Source organism: Rhinolophus sinicus, linkage group LG01, assembly GCF_036562045.2.
Source record: "Rhinolophus sinicus isolate RSC01 linkage group LG01, ASM3656204v1, whole genome shotgun sequence".
NCBI lineage: Eukaryota > Metazoa > Chordata > Mammalia > Chiroptera > Rhinolophidae > Rhinolophus > Rhinolophus sinicus.
The window spans coordinates 69,231,942-69,244,592 of record NC_133751.1 but is presented as its reverse complement, the minus strand read 5'-3'; the positions used below and the strand labels follow the sequence as shown (position 1 = coordinate 69,244,592).

Here is a 12,651-nt window from a genome sequence, read left to right as displayed (position 1 = left end):
TCTTTGGGAAATGGAACAAAAGTAATTAGATTCCATAGTACAAAAATGTTACCTTTACATAAATGAGATGGTCTTTTTCTATTTTTATAAAATATAAAGTAGTTAAAGGGAGGAATGAGGTATGACAGAGACTGATATTTGTCTTTCAATATTCATTCTCCCCTCTATTAGTAATAAGAAACCCACATTTTAGCTTAGAGTGTAGCAAAAAGTATATATGCACAATCTCTCTTTTTGCTACCGCTAACCATGTGATTAATTTTGGCTCATATGGCATAAGTAGAAGTATTGTGTGACATTTTAGGAATTCTCTTGAAAGATGAAAAAGCCCTTTGCTTTCCCTCCATTCAGTTGAAGTGATGGTTGGGCACCAGTAGCCATCTTGAACCATAAGAATAAGGACAAACACCCCCCCCACCCCCGGCAAGTATGTTGGAACAGAACCTTGTAGAAAGACTGGTTCCCTGATGACTCTATGGTTGACATCATTCCTTGACACTTCTATTTTTCAAGGCACTTTGTGTGTGTGTGAGAGGGGAAGTGGTTCATGTTATTCTCAGCTGAATCTAATCCTAACTGATATGTTTTATTCTCTTCTCTCCAGTACTCTGCTGGAACATGACATTGGGTTTTGGGGAAAGTTGGAAGTCAGTGGGGCAGTAATCAGGACAGCCCATACGTCAGAAGGTTTGGCATTCCTTACCCCTGCAACCTGAATGCATGATTTTCCAGAGAAAAGGTAAACAAGAAGCAATTTATCTAGAAACTGAAGCAGTTTCTGGATTACCTTCTGGGTTGGCCCCTGTCACCCTATTAAATAAAAGATATAATAAAATACATCAGTGTAATTTTTCCTTTCTTTTCTGAATTCCAAGAGGAATGGGGACATACAAAGAAAAGCCCAGAAACCCTGATATTCTCAATGTGGATGTCAGGCTGAAAGTCATTTACTTCTGGATTTTAAAAGGCAGTGTATTTTACATTTACAAATATATCTAATTTCAGAAGTCAAAACTCAAGTAGAAGAACCTTAAATAACTATAGGCTGCAGTAGGATAGAGGTTGAACAGAAAAGTAGGGGAAGTGGTATATTGCAGAACTACAAAACTGAATACTAATATGGCCTTGAGAAATGAAAATGTACAAATTTAGAATTTCTCCAGAATTTGTATTTATAGAATTGACATATGTATGTAAACTTCAATTTTAATTAAAAAATATTCATGGATGTTCTTTATATTTGGCCTTCTTCATTTATCCTTCTCCTTGGAGCCATGTTTCTTATTCCTTCTTCCTTCTACCACAAGCCGGAGACAGTGGGCAGTGACAATGACCATCCTGAACAGGTCCATTCCATGCTTGTTAGGGTTCCTTTTGTGTGGGAGCATTGAGCTAGCTTACCTCTTCCCTACTCTGGTCACAGAACCCTGCTTATAATTAAAGGAGAAAACAGAAGAGAGATGTGACAGAATGGGGAAGTTGTGTTTTTTTGGTGTTTTATTTTTTGTGTGTGTTTTTTTCAGGTTGAGGGAAATCTGCAATCAAAGTGTGAGCTTAAGTTAAATTGACACTATCTGTTCCGGAACAAATTCAAAGAACTCTTCCACCCTAAAGTTTGTTAGAAAAACAATTATCTAATTTGAAGGGGCAGAGAGGGGTTAGAGAAAGGCTCCAGCAGACAAGCTTCCTAAATAGAAAAAAATGTAGTCGACATCTGAGTTCCATAAGTCCTCCTCCCTCCTCTAAAACAAGGTCTGCTAAGGGAAAGCCAATGACGATCCACCTGCTTCTTCCTCCAGCTCCCATTCAAGCAACATCAAACAAAATCTGCACAAATATTTCGAGATATTTTCTTTCTATATTTTTGTTCCCCTTCCCCACCCTGAGGTTTTTAGTACTTTGACAACTTTTCAGAGGTCAGAGAAAGACCTGGAGATTGGAGGGGAAGAAGAAGGATGGACAGGGCATGGGGGAGTTGGGCATGTGGTACCATTTGACGCTTGGAAAGTCTAAGGAGCCTGGTGATGGGTGATCTCAGCCTGTCCTAGATGCAAGGACAAGGAGTTACAGCGCTCTGCTTCCTGGGTGGTCACAGGCTGGAGAAGACAGTTCAGTCGGATGAGGGGAAGGAGCAGAATGGAAGTATTGGCAAAAAAGGTTTTCTGCTAGCCAGAGATGGTGACAAGCTGGTCTTGGATGCTCAGACAGAAATATCTAGAACAATAATTTGGTAAATCCTAAACCAGACAGTGCTGATCCGTATCTATCTAGAAAGAAAATTATCATACGCCTTAATTCTCTTATTTTCCAGTCTTTCTTCAATGCTCCTTGTTAAATTTTTATTTGATACTCTTCTCCATTAGCTACCTTGTAATCGAGGCTTCATTTTGAGATAGTTTTGTCTTTTTCTTCCATCTCCTTCCTGAATTTAATCAATACTCATTTCACTTCTTCCTGACTGGCTTTTGTTTTGTTCCACTTTCACGCTTCATTTTTAAATTTTTGATTCATCCCAAATACTGGTAAGGAAGACCTGAAGGAAGTGAGGGGGCAAATCGCCTGGTTATGGTGGAAGCCAGAGCCGGGCAGAGACAGCAGCACTTGCAAAGACCCTCAGGCAAATACAAACCTGGCTTATCTAAAGCACATCAAAGAGGCCACCCTGACTGGAGAAGGAGGTCATCAGGATTGTTCTTACTGTGTGTCGGGCACTGTTTTAAGGGCTTTTATGATATTAACTTGTTTTGTCTTTGTAACAACCTTATGAGCAGGCTATAAGTATTAGCTTCATTTTACAGATGAGGAAGTGACAACAGAACATAGAAAATAGAACCATGATTTGAATCTGTGTCATCTGTGGGGAGAGGAGGAGGAAGAGATCAAAGGTAACAGGGTGCTCCTCATGTAGGGTCTCGCAGAGCATTTCTGGAAATCTGATTTCTACTCTGAGTGAGATGAAACATCATGGGAAGATTTTGATCAGTGATTTGATTTACATGTAAAAGGATCCCTCTGGCTGCTGAGTTCAAAGCAGATTGTAAGCAGGGAGACCGGCTAAGCAGCTATTTAAAGTAATACAAATGAGGTTGCCAGATCAGCGTATATCCATGAATTTTGATTTTTTTAATATAAAATAATCCCCTTTTTACAAATGTGCTGACAACCAATTCAGGCCTTTGTAAAAGATTGTGACTGCTAATCAAAAGACATGTCTACAGATCCCTCTGCCTCCACACACAGTCTCTGCTCTTGTAGGAAGGTCACTGTGGCCTGTACCTTCCTCCTCTCTCAAGTCCTAACTGCTGCTCTCCATTTGAAAATGGATGTGCCACGAATGAATCAGCTTAGTCATTGCTGGAGTGAGGGGGCGACACAGCAAAGAAGAGGCGTAGCAAAGACTGTCTCATCGGAGGATTTCACTTCCTTTAACAGTGTTTATTCTACTCCCACACTTCGTACTGCACCAACTGTTGGGGAGAGGCCTCATTGGCCATTCTTCCTCCCTTTCCACCCCTTACTCTCCCACGGGCAATCCAGATTAGTGGCTGAGGTCATCCTAATTGTTTTTCCAGTCCTTAGAGACCTGAGATCCTGAGTCATAAATGCCCACTCTGTCCCTGCTGCTGCCTTTACATTTAAAAATATGCAGGCCCAAACGATGCAGCTGTACAAAGCTTGTGGGAGGGGAGAAGTGTGCAAGCCTTTGTATTTCTTCCCTAGCAGAGCCATACAAACTGAAGCAGGGGAGCCCACTAGCCAACAGGGGACATCAGGTATCAATCTGAGAAAATCTCGGAAGAATCTGAGGGGTGAACTGAGCTTTGGCCTTTGCTTTGATACCCGAGGGCTAAGGTTCTGTCTGAGAGGAAGGCCCTTGCATGCAAGAACCTTGCATGGAAGGTTCTCCATGCATTTCTTTTAGATGTGGTACCAAAGCAACACACAGTCAGGTCAGCCTTGGGAAAGCTAGCAGAGGGCTTCTGTGAGGACATGGAGGCAACCTCATCATCTTATCAGCTGATGTGAGAATTTCCTAAGGGAGAAATGGCTTTGATAGGCTTGTAAGGAGAGTCAAAGTCTAGGTATTAAGTGGAGAAGGAAAATAAAAGGCCAACTGGGACCAAGGCTTTCAAGGAAAATATGAGGAGTGATGGGAAACAGGCTGCAGAAGGGAAGAGAGGCGTAAAGAAGAGTTGATGAGATGGAGGGATGGGGTAAAGCTGTGCCCAGGGAGGTATGACCCTTTCCCATTAATCCCAGAACTTGATGAAAACTACAAACAAAATTCCGTGTATGTTTAGTGTGGTTGAATTTCTTGTGAAAGCTGGTGAAGGGCCTTGAGCACCAAGGTTATCCTGGTGCAGAAAGAGTCAACCTGCACAAATGGAGAAAATAATTAAGGTCTATGACACATGGCCTTTGCAGGACATGTGTACAGACAGATCTGGACTACACAGGTGACTTTTTCTGGACCTCATTCAGTCCTCTTCCCTGGTGTTCTGAAGGTCTCCCTCCTAGTCCTAGTATTTCTACTTGAAACCAGTAAGCACAGTTCACAACCATTTGAAAGCTTTGTCTGAGAGGTAGTGTATAGAGCAGTTGTCAAGAGTGAACCTGCTAGAGCTAGATAGTCTGGATTTAAATTCTGGGTTGGCTAATTTAATCAGTGTCCTTGGTTAAGTCTATCTGTGCCTCAGTTTCCTCAACTATAAAATGTTATAATAGGGTTATGTATCTCACAGGGGTGTTGTGAATATTAAATAAGCTGATACATGCAAAGTCCTTAAAATTATGCCTAGTTCATGTAATGTTGCACCAAGTAGACCCATTTCTTGTGACTAAATATGAAGAGGAATAAGGAAGTTGAACCATAACACCAAAGCGTTCATTTTCTTATCATTGAATTTAGGGGTTTTTATTCAATTTACGGTGATAGTTCTCCGCTATTTTTTCAGATTTTGTTTTTGAGGTATAATTGACAGAAAGTCAACTGCACATATTTAAAAAATGCAATTTGATAAATTTTGAAAAAATATATAATACACTGGTATAAATTTTGGTATAAGGGTAATACAGAATGAGTTGAGAAGTATTCCCTCCTTCTCTATTGACAGAGTTTGAGGAGACTAATTTTTCTTTAAATATTTGGTAGAATTCACCAGTGAAACCATCTTTGTTTGGGAGGTTTTTAATTACTGACTCAATCTCTTTACTTGTTATAGATAGGTTCAGGTTTTTTATTTCTTCTTGAATCAGTTTTGACCCATTGGTTATGTAGGACTATGTTAATTTCCATGTATTTATGAATTTCTCAAATTTCTTACTGTTATTGATTTCTAATTTCATTCCATTGTGGTCAGAAAACAAATTTTGTATGAATGCAATCATTTTATTTATTTTAATTTTAATTTTATTTTTTAATAAAAACAATTCCTCAGCATTTATGGTCATCTGGTAATAACATAAGAGTAATTGGAGCAATATGAATAAACGTTTAAGAACTATGCTCCTAACAAAGGAGACCTAAAAAATACAAACTGTTTTGCCTTCTCAACAATTTCTCACTTCATTAGTCATTTCTAGTTGGAGACACCTTGAAGCAGAGTAATATTATCTCCTTTTAGCATGATCCGCCCCAACTGTTTTCTTGACTTTGTTTTAGAATGAATCTCTTCTGCATCATCTAATATGAGGTTCATATACTCATCAAAACCAATGATACAGCCCTCTATCTGCATATTCACTTGCTCATATAGCCACACCTGAATCCAAGATCTATTTTTGCAAGTATCTGAAGATGAGGTTGATGGGCTGCACCATCACCTTCTGCACTTTTTGGCCCTGGCCATGGTACGCCATGGTGGAAGCTGACAAAGACCACACTAACCCGCACGCTACCTCAGAAAGCTACTTCCGGAAAAAGAAACTGAATGCAATCGTTTTAAATTTATTGATCTCGGTACATCTTTCAAGCCATGTCTAAGTTAAGGTGGCTGAGATAAGCCTCTGGCTTCTGTCAAGTTTTACTCTCAGCTGTTTGGAGTTTCTTTTGAGGCTAAGTTTGCTCCGCAGGCAGAATGTAGCCAGTGAACTGGGCCAGGCTCAGCTTTTGTCTCTGGGTTTCTTCCTGGCTCTGACTACAAATCATTTCGCTGGGGGAAAGTTTGGAGTGTCCTTATTCCTCTGGTTGGTGGAGCTGAAGGGCATCCTGACCCCAGGCACACAGGAGCACTAGGTGAATATGAATGTAGTGTTCAAACTTATCAGGTTACTTTGAAAGAGCTGTTCTACAAGATTCAAATGAGTGTTAGGATCAATGTAGTTGGATTTCTGATGGTGGGGCTTTTTCATTACATGTTTCATTTCCTTATCTGGCATCCAGCCAACACCCCCCTCACTGACTGTATTGAAATTAGAATAATACACCATTCTCTTCCCTCATATGTCTCAATGAAATCTCCCCTCATAACAGGGCTAGATTTCCTGACCTCTGCTAACTCATGAGGCTGTTCCAGGGTGTTTTTTTCCTTATTTTCTGAAGACCTTAGATAGTGGTGTGGAGGTTGGATAAAAGAACAGACTCATAGAATAGGCACGCCAATATTCTGAGGCAAGTATGATTCAGAGCCTTTTGGGGGTTTTCATCTGAGGAAATATCGAAGCCAGTGAAGTTGAGACCAAACTGAGTTCTACAAATACAGGGGAAAGTAAACTAGGTAAATAGAACACACTGGTGCCCTGAATAGTCTGCAGGTTCCTCCTTTGGTATGCCACATGACCATGGTCAGGTGAAAGAAACTCTTAGACGTTCTGTTTTCATTCCTTGGAAACAGGAGGATTAAATCCAGCTTCTAAGGATCCTGTAGTATTTGCCACAAATAAAAAGATCCCATTTTTCTTTTATTGTATTCCTTTAGCTGCTGCCACCAAGTGAGGGGGGATGCCTTAATTATAATTGTGTTTGACCCATAGTATTTCCCTGACTCAATGAACCAAGAACATAACTGAAATATTTCCTTAAAAGTTTAACTTCACGTGAAACATCAAGTTAGGGGAATTAATATCTTGTTACACGCTATGCATACAAAAGAGTTGTATAAAGTGGAACAGGATTTCAGAGAAACACAAATCTCTACATCTACATATAGACTATTGTTTATCACTAAATTCAACTGTTGCGGTCACCAATTAATGCAATCTAGTTCTAGTTCGAACTCTGAGACAAAAATAAAACTCACCCTACTTCCTTCCTAGATTCAGAAACTGATACCCTAGATTCAGAAATATATATGTATAAACATATATATTTGTGTGCGTGTATGAGGTGTGATAAAAAAATACAGTGAATGTTTAAATTTAAGAAAATATATTTACAGTAAAAGACACATTGCCATTAACACCCCTCAAAATACTCCCCCTTGCTTCAGACACACGTATCCCATCATTCTTGCCACTTTCTGAAGCAGTTCTGGAAGTCCTCCTTCGTGAGTGTCTTTACTTCATCCTCCATCATGGCAATGTTCCCTATTACACATTGCTTCTGGTACGGCAATTTCTGTCAAATAAAAACATTACAGTGTGTCCTCATTCACCTTATTCACTAGATCTGGCACCACGTGACTTCTGGCTCTTCCCCAAAGTCAAAATGACCATGAAAGGTAAACATTTTGAATTGATTCAGGACATCGAGGCAGCCACAACAGCACAACTAAAGATACACACACACACACACACACACACACACACACCTTGTGGCTGTATCCTACATAGGACAAGATAATTTTAGAATATAACTACTTCTAGAGGCCATTTAGACCCCTTAACTGCCTTTTAGTAAAAATAAGCTGTTCTTAACAAAAATTATTATAAAAAAAGTAAAAATCTATTGTGCCTGTGACCAAGACTGTGAAGGCGTTATAATTCAAAGCCCAAAATTATCTCCTGTTTTTGACAAGGACATAGTGTGGCATCTCAATGACTGAAAGCATTAGGTAAAAAATGACCTGAAGTTAAGGACTGCAAGATACAAAGAGGCAGACAGCATCTGGGGGCAGACCCTGAGCAGACCCATACGCCACCCTTCCTCAACCTTTACTTCCAGAGTCATCAGGGTGACTTCTGGTGTTCATAACAGAGTAACCTACCATAGCAATTTGAGAAGGGTAAAAGGCAGTGTTAATAGCTCCTGCCTTCCGCTGTTTCTGTCCCATCACCAATTTTAGTTGGAGGAAGCTGAGCTCTAACAAGCAAGAGAGCTGTAAGGCATCATTTCCCACCATCTTACTCACTACACAACCTTGAGAAGCCCCTCAACCTGACTGGGTCCAAGCCTTTTCATTCACAAAACAAAATGATTGGACTAGATGGTCCTAATGTTTCTCTAATTCTTAGATTCAGAGCCCTTATTATAGAATTGAAAGTAATCACTATGAATCTATGATGTGAATTATCAAATAACGAATATAAAACAGAAACTATTGAACTAGAAGGAAAAACTGAATCATAAAGTGAAACACACACACACACACACACACACACACACACAAACTAATGACAAAGATTTATTTTGTAACCTGGATGAGCTCAGCTAACTAGCATCTCTTTCCATTACAGCTGATTATCTTGCAAGGCTATCATCCAGTCGGTCAACTCAGTTATTATTCAGTGATCTCAGAGATAGAAAACTTTCTTGGGGAGATTATTGTTGTATTCTTATGAATACATGGCTGTTTTTACACTTAACTTCAGTCAGACATTCAAAAACATCTGGTGTTTCATAAAATGTTACCTTTGAATAGAAATTTGGCAATCACATGCTGAGTTCTGGAAAATGAAATATTGCCTAACCGGAGTCCACGCATGGGTTCTTATAACAGATCTGAAAGACAAGTGACTTGATCCAACCCACCCAGAAACCCTGATGGAGCGCTCTGCTTCATGGTAACTTTTCTTATAAGTGTACACAGGCCACATTCACGAGCATCATTCAAACACAATCAGTACACAGATACCAGCCAGCCCATAGAGAAGTCTGCCAAGGCAGGGAGGGAGTGATAAGAACAAAGAGGTAAAGAACTGGATTCCAGAGACACAGAATATTTGTACTGGTGGGAACATTGTGGATTAATTCTTATCGCTCAAATATGAAGCATGGCCACCTAGATCAAAGGAAAGAAATGACTAATGTTACCTTATCTGCCTTTAAATTCTTCTTCTTTCCTCCTCCTCCTCCTCCTTCTTCTTCTTTTTCTAGTGATAGTGTTTGGAGTATCTTAAGCCTCTGGAGCTAGACTGCCTGATTCAATTTCTGACTCTGACTTTACTTGCTATGAAAACTTGGGCAAGTTACTGATTCTTTCTGTGCCTTAGTTGCCTCATTTTTAAAGTGGGAATAAAAATAGCCCACTTCACAAAAGTTGTTGTGAGAATGTAAGGACTTAATGTAGGTACAATTAAAAAACAAACAAACATTAGACTAGTGCCTGCCACAGAGTAAGCACTATGTAAATACCAGTTTTTATTACGCTAACCTTCAAAAGGGAGAATTAATAAGACATACAATGTCTTGGATAGATTGTTTGAAAGATTGTCAGACTTAGAATTTATTTCTTTGGAGAATTCTTAATCCTTTTACCACCTGGACTTCATCTAATTCTTTGTGCCACCTGCTTCTTTATGGATGAAAAAAAGAAAGAAAATGGTTCTCAGACTCGAAACAAGGGGTTTCTTTCAATAAAGTGCCTCTCCTTTTCCAACCGTGGGTCTGCTCAGGAAAGAAATCAACTTGTAGGTCTGAAATTAACATATCCCTTCTCTTATGGAGCTTCACTGACTCAAACAATGAAACGATCCCATGTTTCCCAGTGAAGACGGCTTTGTGCTGCCACCCAGAACTGTGTCTGGCTGGAGATTGACAGCAATTGTGTCACTGCTGAGCCACAAACCAAATAAAACTTCTAGGGCTTTGGAGTTTAGACAATAGTTGAATTACAAGGGCAGTGTCCCAGAAGAGACATGCTTACTTTTGCAGACCTGCATAATCAAATGGCTGTGTCTTTGAAACTAATTGCCCAGGTCTTTGCTTTACTGGGATGTGCCTGCCTTTCCCTTGACAGTAGAGAATTCCCAACACACAAAGAAAGCAGTTTCCCTATTGCTGTCTCTAGTAAAGCTTGGTTGACTGTACTTGCAGTTCTCCAAATCCCCTGTGTGACATCAGTGGTGATTGACTCCACTGTGCTATGAAAACGTTTTGGACCAGGGAGGATGATATTGTTTTGATTGGCAATTCAGCCAAACAAGGAGATTATTGCAAACTCAGATGGATGGTTTCCCAGAAATGCTGAGTAATGGCTATGCTATAATCTGAGCTAGATGCTTTGCCAAATGTAAGGTCCCACAAGAGTAGTTAGTTTCAAGTAAAACACCTGTTTAATGGTCCTAGGCCCAGCTTAGGGTTCAAATGGCAATAGGAGACTCACTGATTCTCAAAGCATTCTAAACACTCTCCAAAATCTTCTTTTCCTAAACTGCTCATTATCTCCTAAGGAAAAAAAGACTGATAAAACCAATTCTCATTTAGATGTTCAGGCCTGAAGGTGAACCTCCATCCATAATCCAGAGTTATGCAGTCTTAGAAAGAGAACTGAAAAAATAGAGTAATTAATCACCTCGCACAGTTAATCTCAAAGGCAGAATTTCAGGCCATGTGTAATCTATCAGATTATCATCACCTATGTCACCACCTTCTCCTCACTCATGAGGCTAAACCTGCAACACTTTCCTGAACAAACAGGTCAATTCTACAAACATTTAAATGTGGCAATGTGCAAGGAAGGATCTGTGATTCCAAATTAGCAGAATGCAGCACAGAAATTAAGGGCACTGGGGCAGAAGTTAAGAGTTTCAGTAAAATCCTACTTTTACCCATTACTAGCTCTGTGAGCCTGGGAAAGTTACTCAAACTTTTGAGTTTCAAGTTCCAAAATAGAACTGATAAATTTACTCCTTAGATGGCTACTGTAGGTATTTTGTAGGATAAATCTCTTTGCACAATGCCTGGTGTGTAGCAAGGGCTCAGTAGGTGTGACTTATAATGTGGTATTAAGTGGAACCCAAGTGCGTAAATTCCTTAAAGCTCAGCTGGTGACTATTTCATGGACCACTGAAGTCCTAACTCCTGGCACATGGTAGCTATTTAATAAATATTTGTTGAATGAATAAAGTCATAAGTTTTTCCTGCTTCATCTACTCACTAGTCCCTAATCCTCGAACTCTGCCTTTTCCATCACAAGGAAACTTCTAGAACCAGGGGGAAAGAGTATAATGAATAGATGGAGTTGGATGTGGTAGCAGGGCTGGTCAAACTAATGCTGACAGCAAATCTCGGGTGAAAACAGGAGACAAGCAAGAGACCAGACTTCTGGGAAGGTCACAGCTAGGAACCAAGATGGGAGTGAGACGGAGGTGAGGGCCAAGTCCAGGGCATATGAGTTATGTGTGCTTCCTTCTCCGAAGCTGACTGTGCTGGGAGTTCTAGCAAGTTGAACCCACTGAAGATAAAACATAGAGGCTTCTCTCAAGTTTTGCCAGGAACTGTCTTATGACTCATTCCAGGTAGGGTGCAAAAGATCACGGTCAGTAAGCACACACTTATGATTGGATATTTATTGTGTTCCACCCTCTATTTCTCAGATTCCCTTCTCCCTCTACCTCCAAGGTTTCCAGCCCTTACAGGCATCATGGGAACAGAGAGGGCTGGGGAGCTCTGTTTCCTTACATTGTTGAACTTGAAGGGGTAATCTGCTTTATGAGCATTAGAAAAACTCAAAATGTGTGACTCTCATTTCTGTGAAAATTTATCACAAATTAAACAGATTAGGTTTGTGTTTTACATAAATAAAATGAATGGTCTGCACCCAGCTATGTGGGGTCAGGCAGTGTGTTGATTGCTAACATATCATCTATTAGTCCTGGGACTAAAATTTCCTTTAACTCTAGTCAACCTTTTTTATGCACTGTGTCCTGAACTCTTCTTACCAGGGATGTTCCATCAAAGGAGACCTTGGGTTTCAAAGCCTTCAGCTTTAAGGAGGAGGAGGAAGTATCGAATGGAAGTATGTTTTCAGTCCTGCAGATGGTGGTGGAAGATTGCAAGGACAACCTGAAATAGGTGTTTTGTTTTGTTTTTAAGAACTAAAATTGTTTGTTGGTATTGGCAAGAGGCCTAGTACAAAAGGAGGAAAGAATTTGTTTCTGGCAGCTTTCAAACCCACAAAAAGCCAGCATTTGCTTTGCAAACACAGGTCTCTGAGGCTTTGTGGGCTCCTGCCCACAGTAGGCAAGCAGTTTATTCTTTCACAGAAGCAGGTCAACATGCTTCAAAGCGTTCCTTCATTCCTTCCGTGCAGATTCCTTATTCAGTGCAAGGTGTCTGACCCATGGTGGTGTCCCTAAGACATCAGCATTGAGAGCAGACAATCACATAGAAGCCAGAGCGTTGGCCTTTTTTCCACACATCATTGTTCAACCTTTGTTGCTGTGCATTAGTGGTTTGTCTGCTTCTGCTTTTTGTGGCTTTCTAATTTTGTAGCTATTCTTTCTTCAGCTCTTTAGCAAGCATGACTTACACCTTCTCTTTCTGCTTCTTTG

General features: G+C 40.2%; 1 long non-coding RNA gene and 1 pseudogene across 1 annotated transcript in view; both read right to left on the bottom strand.

Annotated features, from left to right (window-relative positions):
• LOC141571534 (uncharacterized) overlaps window positions 1-12,651 on the bottom strand; it is a 35,652-nt gene that overhangs the window by 6,935 nt on the left and 16,066 nt on the right. The window lies entirely within an intron of this gene.
• On the bottom strand, window positions 5,446-7,180 carry LOC141571530 (small nuclear ribonucleoprotein E-like; annotated as a pseudogene).